The sequence below is a fragment of the Anthonomus grandis genome, chromosome 11 (assembly GCF_022605725.1).
Source record: "Anthonomus grandis grandis chromosome 11, icAntGran1.3, whole genome shotgun sequence".
In the NCBI taxonomy this organism is placed as follows: domain Eukaryota; kingdom Metazoa; phylum Arthropoda; class Insecta; order Coleoptera; family Curculionidae; genus Anthonomus; species Anthonomus grandis.
The window spans coordinates 17,683,518-17,703,190 of NC_065556.1; the positions used below are offsets into that span (position 1 = coordinate 17,683,518).

General features: G+C 31.1%; 1 protein-coding gene across 7 annotated transcripts in view; it reads right to left on the minus strand.

Moving 5' to 3' along the window:
• The window catches only part of LOC126742310 (calmodulin-binding transcription activator 2), a 999,827-nt gene that overhangs the window by 677,750 nt on the left and 302,404 nt on the right, over positions 1-19,673 (minus strand). Inside the window, exon 1 of one of the 7 annotated variants that reach the window (XM_050448957.1) lies at positions 4,432-4,522. The exons of 5 other annotated variants lie outside the window; for them this stretch is intronic. The gene's annotated coding sequence lies outside the window, so the exon portion shown is untranslated. Of the gene's footprint in view, positions 1-4,431; positions 4,523-19,673 lie in introns of those variants that run through there. One more of the 7 variants, XM_050448958.1, reaches the window with a different exon arrangement.

Here is a 19,673-nt window from a genome sequence, read left to right on the forward strand (position 1 = left end):
TTATTCTTAAGGGCTCTAATTTGTTAAACAATATTTCTTACTGACTATTTCAAAGATACTTAAAATTTAAAAATACGACTAAAATTGCTTTGAAAAAACTGTTGACTAGACAGCAGAGCGCTGGTCTAGCAAGATCCTAAGTATTAACTATATTTAAAATTTAACTAATTAAGCTTTAGTAAAATTCCTTGTGCTGAGTCTATAGTTTAACTAAGACAACTGGATTAACGTAAAATTCCCAAAAAAAAATAAAATAAAATAATTCCTAATTTTAAAACTTAAACTGGCTGCGCTACCGTTTTTTCAAGCTCGCCAAAAATCGCCGAAGAATGTCAATTGGCCCTTTTTAAATTCATCCGAAATTAAATTAAGTTTTCGCCGAAAGAATACTTAAAAACACGACCGTATTGAAATTGATTCTTGCTCCTTAAGACTTAATTGTAGTTCCCTCCCCCGTTTGATTCTAATCTGGTTAGCGATTCTGACTGGCCGTTTTGTTGCTTTTTCATGTAAATCGACGGCGATATCTTTGGAATTTTAAGCGATATTAAATCTTTATTAAAAGTCCAGGAGATTTTCTATTGCGCTCGTGTTTTGAAGTTAATAAAGTTAAAACAATAAAGGTGAGACGAGCGTCGTAGCTATTGGATTTTGTCCGCGTTAAGCAGCCGGAATATTTAATTAGACAGGGATAAAAGAATTCAAATATGCTGACTAATTTTAATAAATTCAAAGAAAGAAGTCGTTTTAGATGATGCTAAGTAGAGATAAATGAGCGCTTTTTGGTATCAGCAGAATTTAAAACGCGCATAACCTAATTGGATTCTATATTCTTTTATTTAAATCAAGCTTTTTTTTAAAATGAAATAAAATTATGTGGTTTTAGGAATTTTACTAATTTATACATAACAATTTTATTGTATAAGCTGTGCACTTAGGATTTATTTTTTTTTTAATCAATACCTCTGGCCACAGTTAATTATAAAATTTTTATTTACTAAAAAATCAGAATCATTTGGATATTTCCCAAAGTGGCAGAGGTTAGTAAAAGTTGTAAAGTTCTATCTTTAACAATAAAGTTGCAATTACAACCAAAATATGATACAGTGTACAGTAAATGGGAGAATTGCATGTTATATAGCAAAAAAATGAGTAAACTTACTACATATAATTAGGTATAGCTACTTGCCGGAAGTCAAAGTCAAAATATTTATGACCCCCTTCAGCACATAATTACAGCCTATTCAGCAAACTCATAACTCGTAAAGGCTGTACCCTTCAGACGAAATTTAATAATTTGAACAAATTACCAAAAATTTTCCTCGGTCCGTATCGTAATAGAATATAAGAAATTTGAGCAATAAATATCCGAGGTGCATAGTGGATACGTACCACGCGAAATCGCCTTGCCCCGAGCAGTTTATTATATTCGTACACAATACAAATTGAAAATAAATTGTTACTCTCGTCAGAAAACGGAAGGCCTATAAATAATTTAAAATTTGAATTAATGAAATGTTACTGCTATCGGCCCGTTTCGTGTTTTTACGAAACAGCCCGGAAACAGTTTTCATACAATTGGAGGGAACATTTACATACCGGCTTGCTGATTTAAATGCACTAATCTATTGTTTTCCTGAACGTAAAATTACTTTTAAATTAATCTGAATTTAACTACTTTTCATATACATTCAACCCGACCAGTGACGACTCGTGGTTTATTTTGTAGAAGGATAACAAAAAATGGCTTTATTTACGATTCTAAAATTTCGATTAATTATTTTTCTCATTTTTGATTATTGCATATACAGAAAGATCTATTTTAATCTATAGGCCTCGATTTCTTCCAAATTGCAAAATAAACGCTTCAGATACAAATTGATCAGGACGATAAATTCACCTTTTGATGCTTTTATTGATTTAGATTTAACCTTGAAGTCGATTTTGAAGGTCATTTGAGAGTTAAAATATTTTTTTTAAATAGGAATCCCTACTTTTAAAATTAGAATTGAAAAACGTAAGTGATTTTTTTTTCTAATTTTTGCAGTCAAATTTTGAGGAAGTGCTGAAGAACCCATTAATCAAATTTTACAGATATTCTGAGATATTCAACCGCTGCGCTGCACGTAACTTAATTAATTTGGTAAATCACAAAAGAGCAACCTTGTACATATTAACCTTACCTTATTTATTTTCTTAATTTTTACTAATAACAGTATTTATTACAGTACTATTACAGTATTTATTACAGTATTATTCACTGGCGCCAAAAAGTAAACGCCATATTTTGGGTTCTTTAAACACTTCTCCCACTATGTCTTTTGAAGTAATTAAAGCTAATTTGCAGTTTATTTCAGGCATTTAAATTCATATTAGACTTCTTTCTCGGATTTGAAGCTATTCCTTATTTCTTTGATAAGTGTTAGCATATTTCTTGTGTTCCTTTTTTAATTATAGAATAATTCATTAATTTCATTAATTAATGTAAAAATTACTATTTTCTAGTAATTTTTTAAAGTAAATTTGGGTGCTAGATATTTAAAGATATTTCTCAGTTCATTTCATGCAGCGAGTCATTTAAAACTTCTGTGCTTCGTCTTTAATATAGTGACTCATTGAATAATTTCTTTTGATTCTTAATACACTTGTTCAATTTTGAATAGTTCTTTAATTTTTTTAACCCTTTAGTCTCGATTTTAGTCCTAATAGTTTAAAGATATCTCTAATTTTTCTAAGTTATTTTAAATAGTTTCCCATATTTAAAATAATTTACAGTATTTCTTCTTGGTCAATCAGATAAGGTTTTTGAAGCTCATATTTCATATTAATTTATATTTTTAGACATAACCATGCAATTTATTTTTAATTGTTCATAATTTTAAGAACATCATCGATCTCATCGATCCTAGAAGGTTTTTATGGGTCTGAAAATAATCAATTTGATGTGGTTACTTTTAAACGTTTCAAACTTTTAAAGAAAACAAATATAACTTATAAATTGCCATAAAACTATCAGGCTCTTAGGTCTTAAGCCCGTTTTCCTTGATGTAAAATGCACTTATTGAACATCTTTACACCCAGATCTCAGTTGTTGTAAAAGTCAGGTTGGGTCACTGTCCCCGAGAAGTAGTGTGTGAGTCGAGTCGCGAGTCGTGGTCGCGATCGAAGTTACTCACGGAAGTTTTCCCTTTTATCCCCATTACCCTTAATACCCACGACGGGTTTTTCTTTCTCTCTCTCTCTTTACACTTTTAGTGACCTGGGGAGGTCCGTAAGTACCCTTATACTCTAAATTCAGGTAAAACTACCTGTATTGTTGTCGCTAGCTATGAGTTTGGTCGTCGTGTGTTGATAAAATAGGTTAAAGTAATTAACCTATTGTAATTAGAGTATAAGCACCATTGTTAGTAGTTAGTAAGAAGTAAGTGAAGTTACCTGCTAAAAAGCAAAGTGAGTTTAAATAACGTAAAATTAAGTATACAAAAAGACAGCAAAGACAATTCATAGTTTACAACTGCTTTAATGAATAACTGTTCCATTTTCCTGTTTTCGGATCTAATAAATGAGCACATTTTGTATTGTAAAAGTTTTGTTTCATTTATGAAGTTAATTGGTTCAGCGCCATATAAGCTGTGGTCCTTCGATAAACATACAGTGGCACAATTAAACAATTGTGTCCCCCTCTATTTGGAGAAAAAGCCAGGCAGCAGTTCTCCCCCGAAAAGATTTGATCTTTATTTTTGAAGGCAATTATTTCAATTATTCTTAATTTTTGGGATACTTCTTATGTTCTTAAACTTTTTTAAATTATATTTTTGTTTACTCCAAATATTTAAAGCTATTTTAGATTATTACAGGTATTAAAAATCTGTGCATATCCCTGTATTTAAGGCCCATTTCTTTTCTTTCTAAATTTCCTCGGGATTTAAATTCGTGAACCAATACATTAATTTCATGTAAAATGTCCTGTCAATCACCTCCTCACCTCCAGCTAACCTAACTTTGATATGTCAAACAGGAACCCCCATCGTGTGACATCATTATAAGCAGCATTAAAATACCTATTTAACAGTGTCAAAAAAAATTAAATCGTTTTACGTATTAGCGGATAGTGACCTAAAATGTTTAGTAATAATGAAAAATTTATCGACGTCATACTTTGATATATAAAATGCTATAAAGTGATAGCAACAGGGTACAAAAAAATTTAATTCAAAAAAGTAGTCCATTTTTCTCAAAGAGACCTCTTGATAATAAAAATTCAGAGAATAGAGGGACACAAAGTCAATGGTCTCAAAAAAAGTTTATTTTAAAAATGATTACACGCGTTTCGCCCTAAGGCATCGTCAGATCTAAAAGAAAACAGAAAGCAACCCTAGTACAAAAACAACAATGTATAGACACAAATTACAATATAGAGATTTGACTTACCGGTAAAGCTATAGGATTAACACCACAAACATTCAAGTTAAAACAAAAATAAATACATACAAAATAAAAATAATGTTGACGTTCACATTAATTTCGGTGTCAAAACTAATTAAATAAAAGTAAACAAAACAAGCAGAGTGAGGTTAAGTTGAACGGGAGAACGGAAAAAAAAGCAAAAAATAAAATAAAAAATAAAAAGTGAAATATGACTTGGTCGAGAAATGAACCAGCGACCATCGGGTTCGTAGGCAAGTGCTTAACTTACGTGCTATCCAGGTCGTGATAAATATTGTTGAAAATTAAATGCGGTTCGAAGGTAAAAACATCATTCACACAAGACAGTACAGGACTCCTTTTTGCCCTTGTGATTTCCATCTTCTCTAATAGGTCAAGCTTCTTTCCCTTGGGGCACTCTTTATGATTTAGTCTCGGTGATTTCGGTATCTTTGTGTTTATTATATTCTCTTAAGTGTTCCTGCACTCTCGTTTTTATTTTCCGTCCAGACTGACCAATGTAAACGGCATTACATTCCCCGCTTAATTTAATTTTTCCCATTTAATTTTTCTCATAATGCTAACATTCAGTGTAGAGAGACGTTAGCAGTAGAGGCCGAAAGCATCATTCAAAACACAGATATTTCTCTGAAAAATATTTTAAGATCAAAGTTAATTACTTTCCTCAATTCGAGCGTTCGTGATAAAAAACGGCCGAACTGTAATCAGAAAATCCTAAAAACAATTAAAGACAAAATCAGGGTTCACGACTTGATTGTCACGAAGGCAGATAAAGGTACTTGCTTGGTTCTCATGAAGCGATGTCATTATATCGAAAAAGTTCTGCATTTTTTGAATTCAAATGAGTTTGTACCTATTCCTAGAGACCCAACAGACTCATTTTTTAATAAACTCAAAAATACTTTAGATAACACCGCACTCACTCTCGACTTCTTCCACACTAATAAGTATAAGTTATACCCCATGAACCCGAAAACACCTTTACTTTATGGTTGACCCAAGGTCCATAAGACTGGCTATCCCATTCGTCCTGTAGTTTGTTTTTTAGATTCACCTTGCTATTTACTATCCTCGTGGCTTAATCAAGTCTTAAGAGATATTACAGCATTTAATAACATTTACTCCACCAAAATTTCTATAGATTTTGCTGACACCCTTAAAAATACACCAATATCTGAAAAAACGATATTAATATCTTTAGATGTTAAAAACCTCTTTCCAAGTATACCTCCCAAGGATTGCGTTGATCTTGTCTTGAATTTGTTAAATAAAACCTCCTTACCTAAACTAATTATAGACAACTTAATCACTTTGTTATCGATTGTTCTCGACCAAAACTTTTTTAAATTTAACAATTGTTTCCTCAAACAGACCAATGGGTTGGCGATGGGCTCTTGTCTGTCCCCGTTTTTAAGTGAGATTTTTATGCATAACCTGGAGAGTAGGATAATGTGCAGTACCTTTGCCAAGGACATTGTTTTTTACAAACGGTATGTGGATGATGTCTGTTTGGCCTGGAGTGGGGATGAACTCGGACTGGATAATTTTTTGTATTTTTTAAACTCTCTACATCCTAACATAACTTTTACCTTAGAAAAAGAAAAAGAGGGTAAGCTTCCTTTTTTAGACCTTTTGCTGACTAGAGATAACAACAAAATCACCTTTGATATTTATAGAAAACCTTCCTCGACGGACAACATTATCCAGTTTGATTCTAGTTCCCCGTATTGTCATAAATTTGCTGCATTCAACTCCTTTTTCTACCGGTTATTCAAAATACCATTATCAGCAAGCGCCTTTCAAAAAGAGTTAGCTACAATTAAACAGATTGCAGTAAATAATGGGTTTCCATTAAGTATAATTAATAGAACCTATTTCAAATTTTATAATAAATACAAGCTCTCCTATAATTTAATTTATAACACCAGCATTAAAAATTCTAGATTTCATTGCCTCACTTACTTTGGTAGTATCTCCTCCCGATTTGCTAAATTTTTTAAAAACTATAATTTACATATATCATTCAAAACTTCCAACACATTATCTAAAAAGCTCGTAAACATTAAAGATAAAAGAGAACCCTTAACCCAATCGGGAGTTTACTCACTTAACTGAGGGGAATGTAATGCCGTTTACATTGGTCAGTCTGGAAGGAAAATAAAAACGAGAGTGCAGGAACACTTAAGAGAATATAATAAACACAAAGATACCGAAATCACCGAGACTAAATCGGCTTTTGCAAGTCATTTATTGTCCTCAAAACACTTTCCTTCCATCCCGGAAAATGTAAAAATCCTTCATGAGTGCCCCAAGGGAAAGAAGCTTGACCTATTAGAGAAGATGGAAATCACAAGGGCAAAAAGGAGTCCTGTACTGTCTTGTGTGAATGATGTTTTTACCTTCGAACCGCATTTAATTTTCAACAATATTTATCACGACCTGGATAGCACGTAAGTTAAGCGCTTGCCTACGAACCCGATGGTCGCTGGTTCATTTCTCGACCAAGTCATATTTCACTTTTAATTTTTTATTTTATTTTTTGCATTTTTTTTTTCCGTTCTCCCGTTCAACTTAACCTCACTCTGCTTGTTTTGTTTACTTTTATTTAATTAGTTTTGACACCGAAATTAATGTGAACGTCAACATTATTTTTATTTTGTATGTATTTATTTTTGTTTTAACTTGAATGTTTGTGGTGTTAATCCTATAGCTTTACCGGTAAGTCAAATCTCTATATTGTAATGTGTGTCTATACATTGTTGTTTTTGTACTAGGGTTGCTTTCTGTTTTCTTTTAGATCTGACGATGCCTTAGGGCGAAACACGTGTAATCATTTTTAAAATAAACATCTTTTGAGACCATTGACTTTGTGTCCCTCTATTCTCTGAATTTTTAAAAAAATTTAAGTTTATAGACTTATAAACAGCGAGGGTGTTAAAAGGTGTTCGACATTTTAATCAGTTCACACAAATCAATAATAAAGTCTGATTTAAAATTTGTCCGCTAATAACTCTATATTCGCGAGTATTCGATTCTTTAAACCATTAATATTTTCAGGTGGGATTTTGCTTTTTAAATACCCCTAAAGAAAAAAATCTAGTGGTGTTAAGTCTGGCAACCGCGCGGGCCATGCAATTGTACCTGTCAATTCACATCCGTGGAAATTATTCATTAAGCCACTATCGAACTGTCAAAGCGTAGTGCGGGGGAGCTTCATCTTCCAAATGATAATGGGATTTTTGCTCTAAATGCATCATTGAGTCAGGCAGCCCGGGAAAGTGTGATTCTTCTCTTCAGTTCACAGGTTTGATTATCTTAGTTTATATTTAGTAATTCCTATTTTATGACTCAGGTTTTCAAAAGTTCAAACCGCCAAAACTTGTTATGTATTTCGTTTTTGAAGAGTTAATGTTTAAACCAATCTTATAGCATACTTTATGTATTTCCTGTAGCATCTACTTAATATCTTTCAGATTGTCTGACACTAGTGTTATATCGTCCGCAAAGCGCAGACTTGTTAGATGGTGACCATCTTTATTTATACCCTTCTCTTCTCAGTGCAGTTCTTTGCAGACATACTCTATCCTGAAAAAGAGGTAAAGAGAGAGCCGATAGGAAAAATAGAATAAAGAAGTATTTTTTCTTTTATTCAAGGAATTGATGTAATTTTTATATTTTTCTGACCTTAGTATTTTTATGTTTCATACATAAGAACAAATTTCCATGCATTAGAGTCAGGTCTTAACAGTCCTCAGTCTTTACATTCAAATCGTAATGTTATTACGGTAAAACTTCTTGCAAATCCCCATATATACACACACTAGTTTAGTTTTAAATTACAACGATTTTTTGTTGTAACACGCTGATTGCCGAGCGTCTATTTACCGCTTATTGTCAATTTATGTCAGCCGTAGTTCGTCGATTCGTTTTAAAATCGGCCTCTGGGTCCAAACTAACCCCGGCCCGGGACCAGGTTTTAAATTAACCGTGTAATATCCGATGATGATGCTTTGTGTTTCCGGTCAGACCCGTATTTTTGGTCACTGTTCATTTTTTGTTGGTCGGTTTTTTCATTTTTCCCGGCCTCTATTTAGTTAATACTTATTTACGTTTATGTGGTCGTTATTTGTATTACCGGGCTTATTGTGATTACAAAATTAATATGTGATTGTTGAGTTTAGTAGAGGTTACTCTGAGTTGAATTTTGACTTTGATACAACTTGCTTTATTTCATCGTACAAAGTCTTGATAGAGAAGAAGTTAATAGAGACTCGTAAATGGATGGATATCATGAATATTGCCACCAGAAGTAATGTGACAGATGCCAAGCTAAAAAAGGAAAAAGAGTTTTTGAGTCGAAATCTACATAAAAAAAAAGGAAGCGGCAATCTTAATTGGTATGCTACATAAGGCTTACAGAAATATTATACCAGTGATATATGAATGGAAACAATGCAAAAATATTAGTAATTTAATATTTTGCATGGAGGTAGAAGAAGATGTCTACATATGCTTAAGAACTGGCAACAGAGAAACTAAAATATTCTTAGTAGAATCTCCTTGAATAATTAAGAAGAATTAATAAAAATATCCAATCTCTCCTTTCTATTTAAAAAACCCAAAGCTCTGTTCATAATAGAAGAGCTATCATAATTCGTTCCGTGAAAAATAATAAGAAACAAAATATTTTTATATAAATTATAAAATATAAATTATAAAGTATTCTCTGAAGAATTAAAATATTTATCTGAAATGGTAAGAATGGACAAGATACAATACCAATTATAATCTTGCAAATTAGAGAAATGTCATACATATGGCGTTTTTTATCTAGGGTAATAAAATTTAATTTGTTTATAATAAGAGAATAATCATATTCTAAAATGAGATTTAAATGAAACCAGTAATTACAAGATCTCAAAATTTTATTTTGTATTCTTTTAAGTAATATATACATTATACTGAATCCATAAAATTGAACCATATTCAAGTTGCAATCTGAATAACTCCACATACACTGAATTAACCGCTTCCAGTAAAAGATTCTTGTAATTCCTTATAGTACATCATAACATCCGTTGTGACTTAAATGCTTAATGCTTAGTTGACATATTCGTTAAAATTTAATTAAAAATCAAAGAATATTCTCAACTTCTTGGCTTGTCCTTTATTTTGCAGAAACTGACCATCTACTGAATAAAATGATATAATATTAATTATTGTTAAAAAAAATTAGCAATGTTAAGATCTAATAAGTTATACTTACACCAATTAGACAAAGTATCTAAATAACTTTAAAGTAGGTCTACATCTGTTTAATTTAAAATGATCACGAATCGCTTAAGACCATCAGCAAATATTAAAAATGCACAATGTTTTATACAATCTTTAAGGTCGTTGAAAAATTAACCGAATAGCAAAGAGTAGTGGCCGTTTTATGAAACTCTTAAGTTAACATTATTTACTCGTAACAAAAAATTATCAATTTTTACAATCAACTTTTGACCGCAAAGAAAACTTAGTACCCACCTTGAAAGATCCTATTAGAAAAATCCATTCAATGGTGTCAACCTGATCGAGGGTATCAGACACCGACAGTTCTGTACTATAAGTGAGTAGCTTAGTTACTGTAGATCGACCTCCTTTAAAGTCCTATTTTTCATCGATTATTAATTATAGACTAAGCTCTCAAAAAGTCTTGGAACTAAAGACTGTATAAATGCACATCTCTAACAATAGTTTTTAATATAATTCCTTTTGTTCCTAACTTAAATAAAGGAGATATAAAACTTTTATCTCAAATAGTTGGAAACACCTTAGCGAATTTGTTAGACAATTTACAAAAAGGCTGAGATATTGAATCTCTACTCAACTTTAAGACCAAATACAGTTTACTGTTGAACCTAACTTTAGAAAAGAAGTCATCAGAAAGGATCTACATTTTTCCGACCATACCTAGCTAAAGCTATTAACACGGTCACTGCCACCACGGTCTATAAGACCGAGAAAAAAGTGTTCCAACTAAAAAAAATTGGTCTTATAGACCGAGATAGAATGTTACGCACAGGCCAGCTCGTTCAAACGCTCTCAAGTGCCGCCGGTCTTTTCTCTTATGGAAGTAGGCATGAAAATAGGCCGAGCCGGCCTATGGGAAAGGTTCGCACATACCAGTTTTCAATTTACGTTTTTTTTTGTCTAATAAATATATTTTAATATTAACTTATGTTTTCTTTTATATACAATTTATTTTATTGACATATTTCGTAAAAAATGGCATGATGAAATTACTTAAATAGTTGTCAACAAAAATATATTTTGGATAAAGGAGGAACAAGTTAAAAAGATCAAAATGGAAAAACATCGAAACTGAAAAAAATCATATTCTCTAGAAATTCGAAAGCGTTAAAGAAAAATTGTACAACAGATTAAAGACCGACTAAATCCTATGAACTACGTTAAAGCATTCTAAACATAAATTTGGTTCATTAAGACAAGATTGGCAATAGGTTCTGACTTTTTTTAGGTTTCTTGCGAGCTTCCATCCACTTTCTGACTTTACCTTTTCGTAAAATTTGGTACATGGTCGCCTCTTGTTGTATGGAAGAGTTTCAATTTCATGTCGTTTTCGGATTCTTTGTGTGTCAGGTCGTAGCCGATCGATAGTTCTAGCCTGGACACTTATCCCCGCTTCCATCGATACCTCACAACAGAAGCCGAAATCATGCGAGGCGACGAAAATTCCGCGCTGGGGCACATATTTTGCGTTGATTCGAAATAATATTTTACTGCAGTTATTATTATAGTTTATAGTAAGATTACGCATTTAAAATTTTAAACTACCAAACTATTTTGATACTCGCTTTGAGTTTAAAAAAGAAAATTCGGTATTTAAATTAGGTGGGTAAATTAACAATTTTATTTTTAACTTACATTTTACAATCCTAATTTTATTTAGAATGATGCCTACCTTTTGCTGCATTCCTGTTTAAGCTCAGAAAAAACTAAAATGGTTTTAATTTTTTTTTTGTTTTTTTTTTGATTATCTTCGGAATCATTAAAATTTTCGATTTTTTAAATAAGCAACAAAAATTTGGCGTAGGTACCTACCTAATTTTGTTTTCGGCATTTACATTTTTACGAAAAAGTAATACGGCAATGCAAAAACTTTTCCATAGCAACCAAGATAAGCCACAAAAGTGTCAAGAATAAGTTTTTGAAAAATTGTTTTTTTTTTTTCAATAATCTTCAAAACCACATAAAATATAATATATATATTTTTTATATGACATATTCTTTTACAAGTAAATAATGTGCAACTTTGGGGTAAATTATCCATTTTCGTATTTTGAGGGTAGACGAATTTGAAACACCGTTTATGTATATTTTTCCAATAAAATAAATAATAAAAAATATTTAAAACATTTATCATATACCTAAAAATACGTAATAATAAAAAAATATATTATCTTGTAAAATGTAAAATATTAAGTCCCGCGGTATCTCCACTTAGTCGTTCCACTGTACGGCGTGCGCCACCAAATCTCGGCTTCAATTTGGACGCCACGAAACCAGTGTCACGGCTAGAACTCTCGATCGGCTACGGTCAGGTTCAACATTATTATCAGGAAAGGATTCACATAACTTATAGGTTATCCGTTTGCGAAAGTCAACAATTGGAAAATTTTCTTTCGTCACCTGTTTGTATATTATCCAAGCGATTACTAAAGCAGTATTCAAAAATATTTCAAACGCTAATTTGCGGTACCACTTCAACGATTTCCCTAGTGGTGATTGATATGCTGTCATTTCATCAGACAAGTCAACGGCAGATTTTCCAGCGTTGTATTCTACAACCAATTATGGCTTATGTTTGAAATTGCCTATGCGATTTTGCGTGAGTACCATGGAGTCTAAATGTTTTATGGACAATAAAAGGACATCGCGCTTGTCACGCCATTTTAGAACAGATATGCCTTGTGCATTTTCTCTAATAACGTGTTCACCAATCTTTAGTTTTTTGTCAACGACTTCCTTAGGTAAACCCTTACGGTTTATTCTGAGTGTACCTAGAAGGTGTGTTTGCTTCTCTTATAGTTTAGAAGTCAGCTCCATATTAGTGTACCAGTTGACGGTGACAATAGTTCGGCCGCAGTTTACAATTGGCTGACATAGGTTCATTACCACATGTGTAGGTGTAGTTTTCGTTAGTTCTAAATTTTTCCCTGCATATTTGCATGCTGTATATGAAACCGCCATTGCTACATAACTTGAAGAACTTAAGATTCCATATCGGTGGCGCTTGTTTTTTATATACTGCTTCATTAGAAGTCTTCTTCTAAATGGAATTAAAGAAACATCTATACAAACAGTTTCTGAATGGTTGTATATATTACAGCTCATGCATTCTGTGGGCATTGCAATTTTGAACATTTTTTCTTTGCTCCAATAACATGAAATACTTGGTATTTTCACAATACCCATGTAGGAAACAAGACCAAAAAATCGTGTTCATTCAAACTTATCTGTTGGCGTCCAGTCATGTAATCGTGATTGCCTGGATGTATCATTTCTTGTACATATTGCTTGGGTCACATATAAATTTGTTTCATCTGCCACATATGCGAAAAAATCGTCATCGATCAGTGAGAAATAAAAGTCTTCTGGATTTGATTGATGCATCAAGGCAGCAAATTCCGGAATTACATCTTCATTCTCAGCAAACCGGATAAGATTGGGCTGGTTCCCCATTGGCAATGTCCATATTATATCATCACCAATCTTATCTGGCATGGATGCGTCGTGTTGTATTAGTATCCCCCTCCATCAATTTCTAATTCAGCGGAAGATGTTGATTGTAACGCTCCAGTTGTGTGTGTTGTGGGTTGAAAACTTGATGCCTGAGCCCCAGTCTCTACTTCAGCGTGGATGGATGACGGCAAACTTCCGATTGGACGTAGATTTGCTTTTGAAGAATCGACGTAAATTTCTTCTTCAGATTCAGAATCGGAAGTACAATTATTACTGTCAAAATCAGGGTCATTTATTGAATCATCTGCAAGAAAAAGCTGTTCTAGTAACTCTAAAATATGAAAAAAAATAAACAATTTTACCTGAATCAAAATTCGATTCTTCAGCAGACAAGTCAATATTTGTAGCTATAGCCTCTAACTCAGTATTAGTTAGTGATCTTTTTCTTTTATAAGACATTATTCTTCCAAATAGAACAAAACACAATATAAAATCTTAAATATTACACAACAACATGCACAATGAATGGAGCGGGTAAACAAACTAATCCACGAACAATTAAAAATACAAACAAGTCAGCGCAAGTAAAGGCGGACCACGGTATCGGACTGAGCGTCCCAAATCGAAGTGGAGATTCATTTGCGCCGACTCGCTCTATAGGACCGTGAGGGAAAATAACAACTTTTGAAGGCTCTATGGGATATTTTTCAACATTGTCGCTAGAATTTCTTTAGTTATGCAGTACTATATTTAATGGCCACATTGGCCTGTAGGACAAAATTTAAAAAAATCCATATGGCCTGCTGGGGAAAACAAGCACATATAGCTCCGGCAGTGAACGTGTTAAGGCTCATAGTTTTTGGCAAGTTTCTTGGGTTGTTATTTAAATCAATATTTATCATATTAAAAAAATGTTTGTTATACTTAGTGTTAAATTTTGACACTGTTAACTTTTACTCTACTCTACTGAATTCCAAATTTTGACTACTTGCAATCCTAAAACTTCAATATTTTTTGTGTGCTTTTTTAAAGAAATTAATCGTCTTAAATCTTTAACATTTTTATGGCTATGACTGAAAATAAAAGACTAATTTTTAAAAAATAAGTAATCATTAAGTCCCTAGTCGTGATTTTTTTTTAATCAAAGTAAAGGCACATCTTTGACTAAAGAAATACTCTAGGTCTATGCAGAAACTCCTTTGACCGACTGATAACACACAAAAGACTGAAACTAAAATACTATGCTTCGGTAAGAAGATTCTCCCAGAAACTAAATAATTATTTTTAGGAACAATTAATCGATAAGAAAATCAGTTTCTTTTGATTTTTTTGTTCAGGAATCCTAATTAAAGCAATTCTATAAACATGAAAAGATCTATTATAAAACATCTATTTAATATTGCCATTAAAGACTAATCAATTAATATCATCTGCTGAATAGGGAAGACTTTTTAAAACTGATAAGTCACATTCATCTTTCCAAAATAAAATCTTATAAGCCTTACTAATCTAAAAGCACTATCTTTTTATTACAATAACTTTATAATTTTTAGAAATTTTGTTACATAACTTGGATTAGTCCTAGATAAACTGCGAAAGATGGTGCTAAATAAACAAAATAAAATCAATAATTGTTAATGCCGAGAGACCTGTATTAATCGTCAAAAAATTTTAATTCGGTAACAAGTCAAAAACTAAAAAAGACAGTTTCCCGTACCTTTCTTGGCCTTTCCTTGTTTTATGATGGTCAGTACGCCAGTGAGTCTTTAACCAAAATTATGAAAAATATTCTAATTATGTTAAAAAAAAAGGTACTTTAAGCTGACATCTTCCGGAGAAAATTAGAATTGCCTTATTCACCCTTCAATTACGCTCCATAGTGGTTAAGTAGCAAACTTAAAAATAATTTCCACCATTTTCTCTTAGCCATTTTCATCAAATTATAATTAGGTCAAACTAACAGTTATCGAGTTACAGCCGCAATACATGCTTAGTGAAACACCCTGTATATTGTTATTTTCTTTTGCATGGAGTTAGACATAGATAAGTCTGAATTTTACCCATAGATATATTTTTATTTCACTCAATAAACTTTTCAAATAAAAACTATAAGCATTAAATTAGTTTCTTGAGAAATACCGACATTTTTATTTAAAAAGTTAATGGAATATTCAAAAATACAACCAGAAGAAGGATTTTATAACGTAGAAGTGCATAGAAGCCATATAAAAAGTAAGGGTAACATTTTTATATATTTATGCTTTATGGCGCGGAGCTAAGGGAGCAAACGGTATTTTGAAACATTGTCTCGGCTTTTTATTGCTTTTGTTAACTTTATGGTACTTATATTATTTATTGGCCCATTTTTTGGCTGTTATTACTTATAAATTAAAATGAGCAAAATAAAGCCGGCTTTTATACATATGTTTGGCTTTTATTGAACTATAAAGAGTCTTTTCCAGCATAGTATCCATTTAAGTTATGCCACAAAGTTACAAATTACTCAATCCGATTATTTCGTTTAAATATTCTTAAACTCCCTGAACAATTTTCGAAACTTTAATGAATTAACTTTTACCTAATTAAGAAAAAAATTAAATTCCCAATCGTAGTCGGAGCTAATAAATATAGGCCCTTTAAAATGTTTTATTCATTTCCGGAAACGCTTTTAAACTGCCAATGAGTTCTGCAGTATTTAACAAAAATGTAAATGACATTATTTTATGGTGGCGTAAAAACTCCATATAAACAATCATAAAAATGAGTTTTGAAAAGTTTTTTAAGCTTCATCGCAACCTCAATTTTATTTCTCAATCAAAAAAATATAAAATCCAAGCAATATCGACTATGGTATCCAATATCATCAAGGCAAGCGTTCGCTCCTATACGAGAGTAATAAAAAGCGAGAAAATCCATTTGAATATTTTAATGGTGAGTTACGTCCGATAGGGAAATATCCCTTTTGTGAGAGCCGAACGTTACATTACGCCCCTCGAAATGGATATTATCCGAGTACAATGCTGTGTCAACGTCTCCATCGACGGAAACGGCCGTTTGCTGATCGCGGTCCAATCTTCGAAGAATATAGACTTTTCCCTCTATATATATATATTGATATGAGGTTTTTATATCATTGTCAGGTGGTTGCGCAGATATTGAGTCTTACGAGGGAAGAAAGAAAAATATATAATACTTATTTTCGAAGCCACATTGCAAGCATGAGAAACTCAGGTAAAAGTAATATGCAAATAAATGCTGCTGAACCTTTGAAGGAAATATGACATAATTGATTCATTTAAATAAGCATAAAAAAAGTTGGGGTAATTAGTTAATCCAGGAGTTTTTTTATGTAGTTGCCTAGTAATTCAAAATGACTTTCAGCTTGAGGATAATGCGATAAGGACTTTATGCTCATGCCCAAATAGTCCGATAAGCGCATAACTTAAATGGGTATGAAGCCTATATATTATTAATAGTTTATCTCATATTCCCTTAGTAATTTTATTTCTCTGTGTCAGAAATTAAGAATGAATATTGGTAGAAGTTTTTTCTGTAGAATGTGATATGGTAAAATAAAAATCTAAAAAAGATAAATAGGTCAAGTTCGCACAATAATAAAAAATCCTTAAAATATTACAATATTCTGTTATAATAATTAATACATATAATTGATTTATTTAAATAAGAATAAAAAAAAGTTGGGGCTAATTAGTTAATCCAGAAGTTTTTTTATATAATTGCCTACTGATTCAGAAGCTCTAGTTATAGAGAATAAAACTTAAAGCAAATTGATATGGACAGTAATAATATTGCGTACAATTTTCAGGACATTACTGATCAAGAATTTCCGATAAATCAGTAATAAAAGTGTAATAGATATAAATAAATATAGATATATACATTTAGCTTAAAAAAATATGGATATAGTTATAAATGAAAGGGAATTTAAAAAACATAAAGCTTTGCTACTTACTTTTTAGATTTAGGTAGTTTTTATTTATGTGTTGTTTATCTAGTACGAAGTGTTGTCCACAAATACTTTGTGTTTTAAGTGTTTTCCCTTTTATATGTATTCATAATATGTATATGATTCGGAGTAAATATTTTTTCTTAATTACATTCCAGATAGTATTTAAATAAATCGTTTAATGTTATTTTAATCGAATTCCACTATATTTTTATGGACAACATCAACAGTTAAAATCATCAATTTTTTTAATTACATATCTCTATATAGATTTTATGTATCATTAGGTGTACTTTTTCCAATAAATATAAAACGTACATCTTTTCAAGCATTAATTCGTTTTTTGAATAGAAACGAATGAATTTGGAAGGGACTTAGAGAGGCTTATAACTATCAAATTTCAGTGATCCCTTCAGTACTGTTATATAAACTCTATTTTTAATTTAAAGGAGCATTTTGATAGACATGAAATTGAAAAAAATCGTCATGATTTAAATACCGTCTATCATTGAAATTAATCGCTTTTTCAAAATTTTGGTTTTATCCATGGATAATGATTGGAATAAGTGGCTGGAACTTACGCTAAAAGGAGTTATATTATAAACCCTTTTTAAACGTTAAAATAGACTGTTTCTAAACTCTTGTGACTTGTATTTTTTTTTAAATGTAGAATTTTATAAATTTGAAAACGTATGTATTTGTAAAAAAAAACCAAATCCAGTCATAGATTTTTAAATAGAAACTAATTGATTTTTTTTTCGTATTCCAAAATCAATTTAATTAAAAATATTGCTTTAAATTGCTGACGTTCCCTATTAAAAATTTACATCCTCAAAAATACACTAGATGTGTAAGAATGTAGATAATAAAAATGTAATATATAATAAAATATAAAATAATAGCATAAAAACACTAATAGATCATCATGACTTCAAGCTTGAGGATAAAGCGATAAGGATTTAGGCTGTAAGCAAAAAAGTCCGATAAGCGCATAACTTAAATAGGTATGAAGCCTAGCTATATATTATTAATAATTTATCTCATATTCCCTTAGTAATTTTATTTCTCTGTGTAAGTCCAGCATCTATTTACTCATTAGACAAATTTACAATACCTTGAAGTTCAATTAAGAATGAATATTGGTAGAAGTTTTTTCTGTAGAATGCGATATGTTAAAATCAAAATCTGAAAAAGATAATTAGGTCAAGTTGGCACAATAATAAAAAATCCTTAAAATAATACAATATTCGTTAGATATATGAAACAAAGAGAGCTTCATAGATGAGCTGTAAAGCACTGGACCTGATGAATCAAGTCATGTGGTATCATGAATTTCTTCTTTTAAATATTACACTTTATGTACCTGATTGATGAATTCGAAATTATTTCTTTAAGATTAAGGACAATATATAACTAATCAAATACTAATAAAGAAAATGAATGATTTATTAATATCGAAGAACAAATTATTGTTAAGTTATCAAGGAACTAAATGACTCTCTATTTAACCTAAAATATTATGTTAAATGAGTTTTAGGATAAAGCGTAAATTTAAAACATAAAAACCCCTAATTTATTAAGATTCTATAAGAATTTACTATAACATCTGACAACAAATTGCAGCACTTATCTGATTTTAAGAGGAATTTGAAAAAGCATATTACTTTTTATGTAAGTTTGCTGTCTTATTTGGCAACAGCGTTGGTTTAACCTTATTATCGTTCCTTGGATTCGTATTTAGATAAATGCAAAATTATTCAATAGCCACTGTAAGTTTACATAACATTATCTGACATCAGCAGTTACTACTGCCAGACTATTTTATTTCATTTTCGAATACTCGTATATGATAAAGATGTGACCTAGATAAGCATAAAGTTAAAATAGTTTAGAAAAGTGAGGTGGTGAAACAACCATATAGGAATTTACGAGGTAACTTTATTTGAAGAAAGGTCATTGGAGAGTCATAGTCAATGATTTTTTTGACGTTTAACAATTTTTATGTGAGCATACTTGACATAAGTAAATATTTTATGAAACACAACCCAATGCTTCTATAAAATCAAATTTAAAACAACAAAAAATATATTCTCTTTAAAAAAATAATACGTTTTAAAATAATAAAAAAAATACTATCCATTTATGACAATTCTTCGGACATTCAACATTTGTTCAGCTGTACCGACCTGAATTTGAATTTGGCAATGTTGAGTTTGTCATATATACGTTTATTTCGATGTTCAGGATTTAAAAACAAAAGCAAACATGTTTAATTTGTTCCGTTTTTTTAAATAAACTCTTTCTAATTGCCAATTATAGGCTTAAGCGATTTGAGAATTATCAACAAAATGGGGCATAAAGAAAAAAATTATTTATTTATTAACAATCACTGCAATATAGCTACATTTACGTCATTATCATCATCAAGGTACTGATAACCCAGATTCACCATTAAGTAAAGTCAAAATTATTTAGTAAACGCTATTAATCCTAATTTAGATAGCAGTTTCTA